This window comes from Hyla sarda, chromosome 7 (genome assembly GCF_029499605.1).
Source record: "Hyla sarda isolate aHylSar1 chromosome 7, aHylSar1.hap1, whole genome shotgun sequence".
Lineage (NCBI taxonomy): Eukaryota > Metazoa > Chordata > Amphibia > Anura > Hylidae > Hyla > Hyla sarda.
In genome coordinates, this window is record NC_079195.1 from 55,599,390 (window position 1) to 55,615,489 (window position 16,100).

Sequence of the window (16,100 nt, forward strand, 5' to 3'; positions counted from 1 at the left end):
CTCCCCCTTTATAAAGCGTTGGTACGGCCTCACCTGGAATATGCTGTTCAGTTTTGGGCACCTGTCCATAAAAGGGACACTGCGGAGTTGGAAAGGGTGCAGAGACGCGCGACTAAACTAATATGGGGCATGGAACATCTTAGCTATGAGGAGCGATTAAAGGAGTTACAATTGTTTAGTCTTGAGAAGAGACGTTTAAGGGGGGATATGATAAACGTATATAAATATATTGATGGCCCATACAAAAAATATGGAGAAAAACTGTTCCAGGTTAAACCCCCCCAAAGGACAAGGGGGCACTCCCTCCGTCTGGAGAAGAAAAAGTTTAGTCTCAAGGGGCGACACGCCTTCTTTACCGTGAGGACTGTGAATTTATGGAACGGTCTACCTCAGGAACTGGTCACAGCAGGAACAATTAACAGCTTTAAAACAGGATTAGATACATTCCTGGAACAAAATAAGATTAATGCTTATGAAGAAATATAAAATCTCATCCCTTCCCCAATATCGCGCCACACCCCTACCCCTTAATTCCCTGGTTGAACTTGATGGACATATGTCTTTTTTCGACCGTACTAACTATGTAACTATGTAACTATGTAATCTGTAATTTGAGGCATTTTGGAGATTTTTCCATCTTTCCTTGGCTTCTTTATGCACATTAATACAAATTTTTACCTGGGGTGCCCAAACCTTTCATCCCCACTGTATATATACACACACACATACATACACATTTATACAGGGGCGGACACAGACAGCATAGGGCCCCTGTGCAAAGAACGTGCCTGCCCCCTCATACATTAATTGTTCAGGTAGGAGATAAATATGAGATATGAGATAGATAGATAGATAGATAGATAGATAGATATGAGATAGATAGATAGATAGATAGATAGATATGCGATAGATAGATATAAGATATATAGATAAATATGAGATAGATATCAGATAGATAGATAGATATTAGATAGATATGAGATAGATATGAGATAGATAGATAGATATGAGATAGAAAGATATGAAATAGATAGATAGATATTAGATAGATATGAGATGGATATAGATAGATAGGGTCTGTCCCAATGAGGCCACCTTGTCGCGGTGGGACGGTCCAAGCTATTTGACCGCCGGCGGAGACAAATTTGCGAGCTAAGTGCCTCACTATTTCATAGTTTCACATTTGCATCTATTACACCATAGCTGTATAGCTCTCCATGTTTTAACTGCATATTCATGTTTCATCTATATCCTTGTGCTGGCAGTGTGCTGCTGCATTCTTCTGTTGCTGTATATCTAGCCTAGTAGCGTGCACCTGTAGGCCAGGTCCATACAATAGTTTGGTATCAACTAAAGTGCTGGCTGACTTATTCTTTGTCTGTATTGCACATACGGGGGAGTGGCTACCTCCATGTTGGCCTTGCACCCCACCCACCTCTATCAGGTGTGTATATAAGGTGTCTTGGATGTTCCAGACCCTGCCATGCTTACTGAACTGTTCACACAGAGGCATATTCACAGTGTAGGGTCCGTCCCAATGAGGCCACCTTATCGCGGTGGGACGGTCCAAGCTATTTGACCGCCGGCAGAGACAAATTTGCGAGCTAAGTGCCTCACTATTTCATAGTTTCACATTTGCATCTATTACACCATAGCTGTATAGCTCTCCATGTTTTAACTGCATATTCATGTTTCATCTATATCCTTGTGCTGGCAGTGTGCTGCTGCATTCTTCTGTTGCTGTATATCTAGCCTAGTAGCGTGCACCTGTAGGCCAGGTCCATACAATAGTTTGGTATCAACTAAAGTGCTGGCTGACTTATTCTTTGTCTGTATTGCACATGCGGGGGGAGTGGCTGCCTCCATGTTGGCCTTGCACCCCACCCACCTCTATCGGGTGTGTATATAGGGTGTCTTGGATGTTCCAGACCCTGCCATGCTTAATGAACTGTTCACACAGAGGCATATTCACAGTGTAGGGTCCATCCCAATGAGGCCTCCTTATCGCGGTGGGACGGTCCAAGCTATTTGACCGCTGGTGGAGACAAATTTGCGAGCTAAGTGCCTCACTATTTCATAGTTTCACATTTGCATCTATTACACCATAGCTGTATAGCTCTCCATGTTTTATCTGCATATTCATATTTCATCTATATCATTGTGCTGGCAGTGTGCTGCTGCATTCTTCTGTTGCTGTATATCTAGCCTAGTAGCGTGCACCTGTAGGCCAGGTCCATACAATAGTTTGGTATCAACTAAAGTGCTGGCTGACTTATTCTTTATCTGTATTGCACATACGGGGGAGTGGCTGCCTCCATGTTGGCCTTGCACCCCACCCACCTCTATCAGGTGTGTATATAAGGTGTCTTGGATGTTCCAGACCCTGCCATGCTTACTGAACTGTTCACACAGAGGCATATTCACAGTGTAGGGTCCGTCCCAAAGAGGTCACCTTATCGCGGTGGGACGGTCCAAGCTATTTGACCGCCGGCGGAGACAAATTTGCGAGCTAAGTGCCTCACTATCTCATAGTTTCACATTTGCATCTATTACACCATAGCTGTATAGCTCTCCATGTTTTAACTGCATATTCATGTTGCACCTATATCCTTGTGCTGGCAGTGTGCTGCTGCATTCTTCTGTTGCTGTATATCTAGCCTAGTAGCGTGCACCTGTAGGCCAGGTCCATACAATAGTTTGGTATCAACTAAAGTGCTGGCTGACTTATTCTTTGTCTGTATTGCACATACGGGGGGAGTGGCTGCCTCCATGTTGGCCTTGCACCCCACCCACCTCTATCGGGTGTGTATATAGGGTGTCTTGGATGTTCCAGACCCTGCCATGCTTAATGAACTGTTCACACAGAGGCATATTCACAGTGTAGGGTCCATCCCAATGAGGCCTCCTTATCGCGGTGGGACGGTCCAAGCTATTTGACCACTGGTGGAGACAAATTTGCGACCTAAGTGCCTCACTATTTCATAGTTTCACATTTGCATCTATTACACCATAGCTGTATAGCTCTCCATGTTTTATCTGCATATTCATATTTCATCTATATCCTTGTGCTGGCAGTGTGCTGCTGCATTCTTCTGTTGCTAGATAGATAGATAGATAGATAGATAGATAGATATGAGATGGATGGATAGATAGATAGATAGATAGATAGATAGATGTGAGAGATAGATATGAGATAGATAGATAGATAGATAGGTAGAAAGATGTGAGATAGATAGATAGATAGATATGAGATAGACAGATAGATATGAGATGGATATGAAATAGATAGATAGATATGAGATGGATGGATAGATAGATAGATGTGAGATAGATAGATATGAGATAGATAGATAGATAGATAGGTAGAAAGATGTGAGATAGATAGATATGAGATAGATAGATAGATATGAGATGGATATGAAATAGATAGATAGATATGAGATGGATGGATAGATAGATATGAGATAGATAGATAGGTAGAAAGATGTGAGATAGATAGATAGATAGATAGATAGATAGACATGAGAAAGATAGACAGATAGATATGAGATGGATATGAAATAGATAGATAGATGTGAGATAGATAGATAGATAGATAGATAGATAGAAAGATATTAGATGGATAGATAGATGATAGATAGAGATAGATAGACATGAGCTAGATACAGTAGATAGATAGATAGATAGATAGATAGATGATAGATAGGACATGGATATCTTTTTACCAACCAGGGTGCCTCCAGATGTTGCAAAACTAGAAAACTACAACTCTTGGGCCTTTGGCTGTTGAGGTATGCTGGGAGTTGTAGTTTTGCAACAGCTGGAGGCACCCTGTGGGATGGATAGATCGATAGGTAGATAGATAGTGTTTTCCAACCAGGGTGCCTCCAGCTGTTGCAAAACTACAACTCCCAGCATACCTGGACTGTAGTTTTGCAACAGCTGGAGGCACCATGGTAGGAAAACACTGATCTATGCCCAGTCAATCTATCTCAGTGTTTACCAAACAGTGTACCTCCAGCTGTTGCAAAACTACAACTCCCAGCATGCCCGGACAGTCTTTAGCTGTCCGGAAGTTGTAGTTTTGCAACAGCTGGAGGCTCCCTGGTTGGTAAACACTGCCTTAATGGATTAATGATAAATAAACAAGCAGTGTGTCCACATGTTGTGGCCCCAGTGGGGTCACTTTCCCTCCTCCGGGGTCCACAGGTAACCTACAGGTCCCATTACAAGAACAATTTTTTGAAAAAATTGCGGCAAAAATTTTCCCCAAAAATTGTTCTTGTAATGTGACCTGTAGGTGACCTGTGGACCCCGGAGGAGGGAAAGTGACCCCACTGGGCTGCTACCCCCCAGCCGCAGGTTATACTGCTAGTGAGAAGAGAGGCAGGACAGGGGACATAACTTCCACTCACAGCCGCTGTGCTCCTGGGAGGCCTGTCAGTTCTCGGCCATCGTCCTCTTCCTGTGCTGGGGGCGGAGCCATGAATCAGGTGACTTCATCCCTTCATGCCTGTCTCCCTAATGATACCGGAGCAGGAGCAGCGCAGGGATTGTAAAAAAAAAAGAGCGCTTGTCTGAGTGGGGATCGGGACAACTGTCCTGGATCCTTACCAGCTGCACCTCTGTCTCACGTGACTTGTCCGCCCCTGCATTTATACATATATATATTATATATATATATATATATATATATCTGCATAAAGCAATGACAGTGCTGTGGGGCTGGTATGCATTTATTTCCAGGGCTGTTTTTTATCCCCAGCCCTGCCATTGAACAAGCTTTACATAGATCAAAAGTCCAAGTGAATATAAGAAACTTTGTAATGCTTCTTTCTCCTGTTTTCAAGCTTCTGCTCTCTCCCCTACTCCTGTGAGACTGTATCCCCCTCGGAAAATTAGTTCAACTTTGTCCTACAGTATGTCTAGGAGGGAGCTCTGTCCACCTGCTCCGGGAGAACTACAACTTGTAGATAAAGCCTGCAGAGCAGAAATCTGCTAAAAAAAAAAAAAAATAATCATATAAAGGTTATATAATGCCAAGAAATAGTGCTTCTCCTCATGTACACAGAGCAGCTTATCCTGAAACATCACCTGAAATGGCAGGTACACTTTAACTCACAAAATAATGTCAGTAGTTATAGTGCAAAGCAAAAACAAAACTCATCTAATATAAAAACAATCCCTCAATTGGTGGCTCATATGTCAATGGAAAAATAAAAAAGTTTGTTTTTATTAGGGACTACGATAGGCCAGTAACTAAAGCAGTGTGCTTCTAGGTGTTGCAAAACTACAACTCCCAGCATGCCCGGAAAGCCTTTGGCTGTCCGGACATGCTGGGAGTTGTACTTTTGCAACAACTGGAAGCACCCTGGTTCGGAAATTCTGCATTTAAGGGTTAAGAATAACCTTGCTGTAGCTCAGCACTTGTATCACTCGTATTTATCAGCATACGTAATTTCTATACATTAAAATAAATAATTAAATAATAAACAAACAATCTAAAGTCAGAGAATTTGAGCAGAGCATGGGGGATAGATAGTTGCAAACCAGAAACATAGTGGAGGTATGCCAAAATGTACACAGTGCATTCCAGTCACAACCAGATACCGTGGAGAGCGGTCATTTGTAGCTCTAATGATACATATGCATACAAATACACAGTATATATATATATATACACACACACACGGGCATACAGACAAGCGTGTACAGTCTAAACACAAACGTAACTTTGTGTCTTCACAAGTTGTCACAACAAATTATATGATCGGTCACTTCAAGTCACCGGGATTTCCAGAGTGAGTTCAGTCCAGTCCACGTCGTAGGGATTCGTGCAGAGTAAAGGATGAATCTCTATGTCGTATAAATTGAATGTTCAATACAAACAACTAAAAGGTAAGTAAAAACAATATAAGCTGTGGATGGCAGTTATAACTAGTAAAAGTAGGAATGACTACAAATCAAAGCTTTTCAAAGACGTTGTCAAGGTATATATATATATATATATATATATATATATATATATATATATTTATTTATTTTTATTTTTTGTTAACGGCCCCATATGAATTAAAATGTCAAAGCCTCAGTAACTTACCTTTCCCATACAGACCCCCATTCAAGCTTCAGTTGGCAACCCGATCTTTTGTAGCAGACGTCACATGACCGCTTTAGCCAATCAGTGAGCTCCGTGGTCATGTCTGTACTCCGGGCATCGCTGCTCAGGGATTCAAGCCATGATGCCTGGAGTATGGCACAACATCACTAAGGCTGCTGAATGGCTGCAACGGCCACTTGATATCTGACTGGGGTGCAGGACGAAGCCTGAATGGGGGATAAGTAGTGTGAGTGTGGGATTGGAGGGGTAAGTAAATGCTGCTTTGTTACAAGAAGTCCTGCATAGGAAAATGTACAACAAAGAACACACACCCCGCGATCTCCTGTACGGCGATTTGGCTCTCCTTGCATACGGAGCGGGGGTCAGCACACACCTTCCATTCATCTCTAAGGGAGAGTCGGCAATACACGAGCGCTCACTCATGTATGCCTTGCTCTCCCATAGAAATAAATGATGTGCATGTGTCGAATTCCCCTCCGTGCGCAAAGAGAGCTTAAGCACGATGCAGGCATTTGTGGTCATTTAAAAAAAATAATTCTGTGGTGACATGGGGGTGCAAGGAATTCCTAATCACTTCGTGATGCCAGGGCACCATTAGCCTATACACTTTCCGAGGTGGAGACAGCTTCTCCTGGGCCAGACACTGGGAGTAAAGAAACACACCAACGTCGGGTTACAGATAACTGTCTTTACTGAGCAGGGTGCAGATGGTATTACACAGACAGTATGAGAAGAGAGGAAGGAATGCAGTGTAACCCTTTGGGAGCCCTGTTGCCTTGCTGGGATTTATGGTGCTTTTCACCCACTTGATTAATACTGACTTGAGATAAGAGACTATAGATTCTCGATGCCAGCTAGGCTTCTGCCTAGGTCCAATACTTTCTCCACCAGGGCTTGACTTTCCGCTGCATGGGGGAACACTTGCAGAATGGCTGGATAGATTTTTGAAGAGATACACTGCTCCTCACTCTTAAAAGCATAGAACACATAACATATTATACAGTGCATATGGAAAACATAAAGGAGTATGTAATAAAGTGCTTGAACATATGAAATATAACTGACAGTCTCTTAGTGGGCCCAACATATGTACAGCAGGCATGCCTGTGGAAATCCGCAGCCCACAGGACAGCCTTTGGTGCTGGGACACCACAAACTCCCCCTCTTAAGAACAGCCATCCTCTGAGCCCAGTCCTAGAGGCTGGGGATTTATGAGGGAAGTGCAATTGAACAGTACCTTGTGGAGGTAGAATAAAGTCTCCTTCCATAATGGGGTTTGTGATGACCATTCGCATTTTTGGGTTTGGACTTAATGTGCCATATATTTTACTTGTTACCTGAGAACTTGAATAAGCTAATAAGGCTATTCCGCCAGGATAAGGATGGATTGAAACAGACTGACATAAAGCACACAAATACACATAACACCATCGCTACCGGTCCTGTGCCAAGGGGCCTATTGGATTATAGCATCTTCTCTCGTTGACTAGTGAGTAGAGAATACCTGATGGCCAAAACTAAGGGACACAACAAGGAACATACAGACTCCTTCTTCCACACTTAAGTTTCAGCCAAGGTATCCCCTTGAATTTGGGGGTAACCTCATGCGTATCAGAAGACAATTATGACAAATGCCATAGAACATATAGAGATAATACATTGTGACTGAGAAATACATTTCTGACTATAAGAGCCTTGATTACTGTCTGCCTTTTTGCATTTCACTAATGACAGTACTGAGTAAGACATGAGAAATACTGAATAAGGCAATACAATACATATGAAGACTGACTAAGCACATTGTATGAATGTCAAGGTTATACGTTTCTGACCACTAGGCAATCCTGTCTAGCACATTTAGTTTTTTAAGGCACTTGAATATTTGGCACCAAACTGGGAAGGTAAAAGGATATTTAGGAAGTTCATGGTGTAACACCGGGTACAAAAGCATAGTGGTTTCTTCATGGCCAGGCACGGGCCTGACATGTTTCTTGAACTTGTTGCAGAACTTAGGAAACAATAATTGGTAGCAGTCTTGGGGCATTGCTCTTAATGTCCTCCACAGGCTGAATAACATGCAGCTGATGAAGACCTATAACAGAACAACAGGTTTCCATCGCCTTTAACTGGAACAAAAGGATGTTGAGGGAGTGAGCATTATTGTGGCTCACTTTTTTGCTTTTTCTGTAGATTTAGTAAGTTGGATATTTGCCACCCCTTCTTGGCTGGGACAGGAATCTTGCCTCTCTTCCTTGAGAACCCTCTGGCAGGTTGATCGGGTTAGTCCATGATATTCTGGAGAGGTTAGAATGAGACACGCTGGGGCTGAGTGATAGTAACCACCATCTTTACTGAAGCAGCTTGTGCCACTGGGGCTGGTGGTGCTGCAGCAGCTGCTCCCCCAACTTCTTTCTCTGGAGGAGGTAACTAGGTGGTAATGCAGCAAGCCTAGGTAGGGTTACAGCAGATTTTGAGGTCATAGACTGGGGTTCATTCCTGCAGTCGCCTTAGTAGTGAACAGTCCATGCAAGTCAGAGGACCAATCTTCTGAAGGGCAATAGACAAATGGCAGCTGCCTTGGGTTTTTAGGTCTTGTAACCGCAGTCGCCCACTCTCCTCTGGAGCTTTGTACAGGGGTATACTCTACAATTTCCCCACTTTCAAAACTGTGTAGGTGTCAGGGTAGATAGTCCCTTTTCACCGTCCTTCTGTTTACTAGAACAGTGCCCCCATGGGAAAAGTCCATCAGTGTTCCGAATCCTCTGTGCTTGTCGAACTTGACTACAGTGGCCCGTCACCATTCTAAGGGGGGCTTCTCCCAGGTGGGGGTGTTCAAGCATGTGGATGTACACGTGTTCCAAGAATTTTGTGTCAGTTTGCTGTTGCTTATGTACCTCTGGTGGGAGCTGTTGCTTTCGGGCCTCCTGCTCAGCTTCTGGAGTAAGGCCAGAGGGAATCGGGGAAGTGATCTTTGCCAGGTAGAGGTATCAGGAATTTGTGTATGGCCCGGATGACCGCTAGTTCGTCGCCAAATACCCACCACGGCAGCGGGGGTGACTTGGGTCACTTACTGGGTCCAGACGCTGACTCCTGTGTTGGGGCTCCCACTTCGGGAGTCCACTTCTGGAACTTTTTGACGCTACATGAATTCTGTTCACATCTCGCACAAATAAGTGGTACTGAATAACACAGTCTCTGGTCACAGTTTTTGCTCTCTGTATTGCCGATAATAAAGTTCTCCCCCTCTATTTCTGTAGATGTCGGGTTACCAATAACTGCCTTTTACTGAGAAGGGTGCAGATAGTATTACACTCTATTCTCCACACCGGCTAGGGTTCTTACAAGGTCCAATTACTTTCTCCGCCAGTGCTTGGCTCTATGCTGCATGGTGGAACACTTGCAGAATGGCTGGATATATGGTTAAAGAGATATTTTCTTAGGCTTCCTCTAGAGTTCTCCACACAACTTCCCTTCCTTTCCACAGCTGTCACGCCCCATCCCATAAACTTGCATTGAGGGGGCGTGGCCGTGATGTCAGGAGGGGCAAGACCGACCCCGGCAGCATGAAAACAGCATTCGAAACATTTACTTCCGAACGCTGGCCAGTGGATGACCCCTTTAAGGCAGCACTGGAAAATAATGGTGGCATCACATATTATTTACACTTTGGGCCCAACTGGACATTTCTCCTTAGGAGCGCACTCACTTGCTGTTGCCAAGGATGTGTGTTGAGTTTTTTTTTTTTTTGAGGTGAGGGGACACAACATTATACACTGTTATACAGGCTGTGCACTCACTACTTTACATTGTAGCAGAGGGTCATTTATCAGTGTTGCCACATGAAAAGATGTAATAAAATATTTACAAAAGTAGGGGGGATGGACTCAATTATGTAAGATACTGTAACTATTTATTTATTTAGTTATCTTTTATCTATCTACATATCTACCTATATTTTACCCATAAGTTGCAGTTGTAGCATTGGCCTACCCTTTACATTAAAGGGTAGCTCCCACCATCCTATTTTTTTTTTTTGCTAGCCTGTTAAACCCCCCCCCTCCCCCGCGCGCTACGGCACTAGCCCGTTACCTCCCCCCCCCCCGCCCCGCCCCGCACACCCCGTTCCCTCATTACACTTGCAGTCACTGCAGAGTCCGGCAGCGGGCGTGCAGGGACAGCAGCGGCAACGAGGCGGCGGCGGCGATGTGCGGGAGGAGTGGCCTCCCAGCCAGTGGCCGGGGAGCCAATGCACTCGCTCCCGCCTGTCTGATTGACAGGCAGGGAGCGAGTGCCGCCTAACTGAAAAAGGACTGATTGCCACTCTAAAATCAGTCCTTTTTCAGTGGCCGGTTTTTAAATGTAAATTAAACCTTTTTAATGAAAAATAAATAAATAAAAGTATATTAGAGATATGTTGTAGTACATAAGTACTACAACATATCAAAAAATAAAGTTGGTGACAGTGCCCATTTAAAATACATTTCCAATGTGAGATATGATGCATGGTGCATAGATACACCTCAGCTGCAGAATCAAAAATAATAATAATGTCAGAGATTGTACAGAATATAAAAGAACACAACAATTTAAACTTTAAAGTATATTTTGCATTTAAATCCCCTCAGTAGAACATACATTTCAGCCCCGGTATATCACTTTCTAACAATTTCGCTCTCAGGCAGCTGTTAAATATTATTTTCCTTTCACTTCGACAATAATAATAATAATAAACACATTTCCAATTGTAACCTTGCATTACTGTATTTGTACGGCACAAAGAAGAATGGTCGTGAGCAGGAAATAAAGATTGAGCACCCAGGAGGGTGGTTGAGTAGGGTAATAGAGTGGGGGGAGGGCAGAATGTTATGGTAAAATTCACTGATGCTGTGATCTCTGCCATAAATCTGTAATAACACATTGTGCTGCCTGTCAAGCACTGAATCCCAGCTGGGGCGCGGAGAGGGGTGAAATGCCTCATTAGCTCATAATAAGCTGCCCCCTAATCACCCCCCGCCCCGGGACCGTCTCCCCTGACACCAAGCCATAAGCACCATTTAGACGCACACAATGGCCACAGAATGAACAACGTTTGCAACAGACACACATACACACATTACACAATGACTAGAAACATTCCCTACTAAGATCCCTCTTACTGGAGGTCTGGACGGCTTTCAGTCATGCAGGGAAAACAAACCTATGGTTAGAACAGGCCGGGCTATTACACGAAACACAGAAAACTAAAAATAAAACAAAGTTCTATAATGCACATAGTACAATCTGTATATCAGATACATATTACAGGTTATGTTAAAATTCATCCGTAAAGTACTATCTCAAAGTATAAACTAGGCATGAAAGAGTTACATTTAATTAAAACTGTGCCAGACCTTAAGGGAATATAAAACTAAATTAAATTATTTACAATGTAAATGTATCAAATTCCTTATAAAATTATACATTTTACCAAACAAACAGATTTGTGGACAAATAAGTAGAATATGTTTTTGAAAATTGTAATTGAAAAATAACGCTCTAGAGCAGTGCTCCAACCTGTGGACCCTGCAACTGGAATTTTCCATTTTTCTATATAGGTCCACAGGTTGGGGACCACTGCTCTAGAAAATGACAATAAGAGCCAAAGGGTCTTCAGTATTTATCTCCCAAATCTCCCAAAATTTGTTTTGGATCCAATTTGCTAGATTCTGCCATAAGGTTTGATTTGGATACCAATTTAGATTTAAAGGGATACTTTGCCCTTAGACATCTTAAGATGTCTCATCGCTGGGATCCCACCACTGGGGACCCCCACAGTCTCCTTGCTGCACCCCGCATTTGTTTAGAGTGTCAGGTGCAGCTCTGGAGCGCCAAAGGCTCATGACATCACGGCCATGCCCCTTTAATGCAAGTCTTTGGGAGGGGACATGACGGCCATCATGCCCCCTCTCATAGACTTGAATTGAGGGGGCACGGCCGTGACGTTACGAGCGGGGCGTTGCCTTGAATGTCCTTTGGATAGGGGATAAGATGTCTAGGGGCGGAGTACCCCTTTAAGGTGCCGTTGCAGGGGCAGGCAGGAGGCCCTGCTTCTGTACAGTGCACTGCGCAGCTATACACATTCGCTGAGATGGATACAGAGCACCCAGTCCAACAAATGTATGAGTGAGTCTAAGTGGCAGTGCACAGCTTCACCACTTACCTCCATGCCACTTGGTGTACAAAAGCAGGGACTTCTGCCTTTGACAGGAGTCCCTGCCGCTATATATACTTTCCATGATAGCATAGGGTGCCACACAATTCACCCCAAGAGTATTCCGAAAAGGTTGAGATTTTGACGATTTGTTTATCTCTAGCCGACAGCTGTCTAATGTCCATGGCCAGCTCTTGAAAAGATCCTAAAGAACACAATGCACAATAAATCGAAAGTCACATAATACCTTTGATAATATGGTTAGACAGTTGTTTAGCACTGACTGGGTGTAAAGATCAATGTAAGAAATACACAGGGTTATCTGGAATCCTATACTTTCCTGTGTACCTGGTCTGGGGGGTGAGGATATATCGTACTTAGAACCTCAGAGTGATCCAGATCATAAGTGGAGAAATCTTTCACTCTCTCCTCTACATATCCAGGAATACACTGCTGTACATACATTTCCCCAGCTGAATTACACTGCATGGTCAGATGGGTGTAGGATTCTTAAGCAGGGTCTTCCATACATTTAAATGGCGGTGATAAATGACACCTCTCCTGTTTAAAGACATGAAGTCCTTATTCTCCTCAGCGACTCCATCATTAGCTCATCATGAGGATTGAACGATTGGGGGCTTTATGTCTTCTCTAATAGACCCCAGGGAGGCTGCAGGGTCATTCTCATGTGAAGTTTTAAGACTGAAGATAGCAAATCCACTTCTCCTTAAGAATCAATACTGCAAAAGGCCCAGTGCGCTAGATAAATTCTTAAATATGGATTGTGTTGTCACTATCTAAATAACAGTATATATTAGCCAGTTGTGGAGCTGCTGCATATTGTCAAGAATCTAAAAGGTCATTGTCTCACAATCTGTGTACTTTACACAAGTGCTACAGGCTGGGGGTGCAGGAGAGATGGAATTAGATTATTATTTGTAGAGGTAGAACGTGGAAAAACCTGGAGCAGCCCCTTGCCACTGTACCATACAGACATGTTCCTATGTGGTCCGGGGCCATTGGGCCATGGACTGCAGCCCCTATAGCTCTTGTTAATATTATTAATAGTGCTGAGCGCGAATATTCGAAATGCTAATTTTTACCGCGAATAACGGCACGTCGCAATTTCGCATATATTCTAAATGACGAATAATCTTTTTTTGCGAATATGCAGATATTGCGAATATTGGCACTTCCAGTCAGAGGACACTGATCCCTCCCTTTTTTTAGTTGAAAGAAATAATCGCGCATGCGCACTATGCAAATTTCATTACGAATTTTCGCAAGTAAAAAAAAAGAACGAACATAGCGAATATGTGAATTTTGTGAACATAGGACGAATATTCATCCATGTATTCGCAAAATATCGCAAATTTCGCAAAATATCGCGAATATGGCCCCTTGCGCTCATCACTAATTATTAAATGTGGTCATTCACCATGTAAATAACACTATTTGGCTATGTTCCTATGTTATGCACAAAATTTGCATGGAAAAACACAAGTAATATGAAATCCATTGTATTTAATGGTAATATGCGTATGGTAGTAGCTGACAAATATGGTTAGATAAGTGACACATTGGCCCAGATTTATCAAACTGGGTGAGAGAAAAAGTGGAGAAAATTTCCCACAGCAACCAATCACAGCTCAGCTTTCACTTTACCAGAGCTCGTTAGCTGAGCTGTCATTGGTTGCTATGGGAAAATCACTCCACTTTCCTCTAAGGCTGCATTCACATCTCATTTTCAGTCTACGGTGGCCGGATCCGGCTGGGGGAGGGGAAAACCAGGTGCTCCTGTACCCCAGACAGACCGGTGCTGAAATCCATTTACTTTAATGAGTTGACCAGAGTCAAACGGTGACTCCAGTCGGCTAATTTTTGACCCGTATCTGGTTTCCTGACCGGACCTAAAACCGTAGTATACTACGGTTTTAGGTGCGGTCACAAAACCGGATGCGGGTCAAAAATGAAGTCTTCAGCAGAAAGGATATGCCTCAAATTTTTTGCCACATTTACTGCAGCATAAGGTAAGGTACACTGGGGAAAAATAGTCTTTTTGATGGTCGATACAATGTTTGGGTAAAGTATTCAATGAAGCCAGTTGGACACGGTATGCTTTCCCTCAGCTCTTCATCACAGCCCTCACTCCTTAACTACTTTCCTCCCATAACATTGCTGCCATTTTTCCACACAGAGCTGTTTCAGAACATCTACTTTTACAGCAGACTATCGCATCAGTGACATTGCAGCACCTGCCATTCATACCCCGTCTGGTCCTGTGGTATTGTTCAGCACAAGGCAGCATGCTGTAAAAACACCTTAATCTTCCCTAAATGTCCCAATAAAGACATATATATATATATATATATATATATATATATATATATGGATATGACAGGGGGATGGTGATGTAGGCTGGTCAGAGGTGATGACATCACTCGGATGCCAGGCTGGGGCACAGAGATAAGATCCAGTCACACTTCCCGAGACAGCACCAGATGTAGTGTTGTCTTGGCAGAGAGGGAGAAGCTGGGAGCTGCTGTCAGGGATGAAGAATGCTAAAGCCACAACAATTTAATATAACTGTATATTACTAAGTTATACATCTTGGGGCGATAGTCTTATTTAAATTCAACTTTTTAAAACCAGATTACCCCTTTAATGCCTAGAGCTTTGTCAACCCATATGAGTACTGTTGTACTCCGCTGCTCAGCATTTGGAACAAACTGTTCCAAACGCTGGAGCCAGCGACAGGAGCTTGTGATGTCATAGCCCCACCCACTCAATGCAAGTCTATGGGAGGGGGTGTGATGGCTGTCCCGCCCCCTCCCCTAGACTTGCATTGAGGGGTTGGGGCGTGACGTCATGAGGGGGCTGTGACGAGCTCCAGCGTTTGGAACAGTTTGTCCCAAACGTTGAGCAGTGGAGTACCCCTTTAACTAAGTGAGAGCAAAACCCCAGGGCATTTACCCCTTTTTCACATATTACTGACTTTTAGACCAGGGCTATTTGGCGAGTTCAGCTGCAACATGGACTGGATTGGATGGATTTCATGTGTTTGTTGGGTCATGGTCACATGAAACACACCCCATTCAGCTGTGATGGAGCATGAAGTCCTGATTCGCAACATGGGGATATTGGCCGCATGACCCATGTCATAACCAAAGTTGCTGTGTAGCCCTTCCCTTATAGGATTCCCCTAGGATTTCCATTTCGAAAAATTCCTACCGTAACATCCAGCTCCAACCGCTGTGTCAACCTGATGAAGTGAACAGTACTGGTGTAGAACTGATATAGAATATAGAGGCTTATGTACTTGTGTTTTTATTAACTATTAATGAAAAAAGCATGGGGGACACATTTCACTCCATTTATTAATGACCTGTGCCAACCTTTAACTATTTTTCCAACCAATCCATCACTTTTTGCTTATTTTCCAAACTGTGAGTGTGGTTCTTATTTTCTCCACAATCCGCGTCACTTATGACATTTTCCCCCCTGTTTTTGTCTTCTCAGGCTGTGATATTTTACTTACACTTTCAACTTCGGCACACTTTGGCACATTTCTGACGTGGAACCTTGTTCATGCTTATGATGATGCAAAATTAAATAGAAATTCACTATGAAAAGGCAAAAAAGGGGAATCATTATACACGAGGCCCCTAATGTCACTTTGACCTGACCATTGGTAATATGGCCCATGGACAAGATTAGCTCTGTTTCTTAAACACTTTGGCACACTTTGGCACATTTCTGACGTGGAACCCTGTTCATGCTTATCATGAT

The 16,100-nt window shown here is 43.3% G+C and overlaps 1 long non-coding RNA gene across 1 annotated transcript; it reads right to left on the reverse strand.

Moving 5' to 3' along the window:
* Positions 1-4,726: 4,726 nt before the first annotated feature.
* Positions 4,727-6,162, reverse strand: LOC130282436 (uncharacterized). Its single transcript, XR_008846382.1, has 3 exons — positions 6,101-6,162; positions 5,789-5,891; positions 4,727-4,998 (listed from the first exon to the last, which is right to left on the reverse strand). It is a non-coding gene; the product is annotated as an uncharacterized LOC130282436 (long non-coding RNA).
* Positions 6,163-16,100: the final 9,938 nt, after the last annotated feature.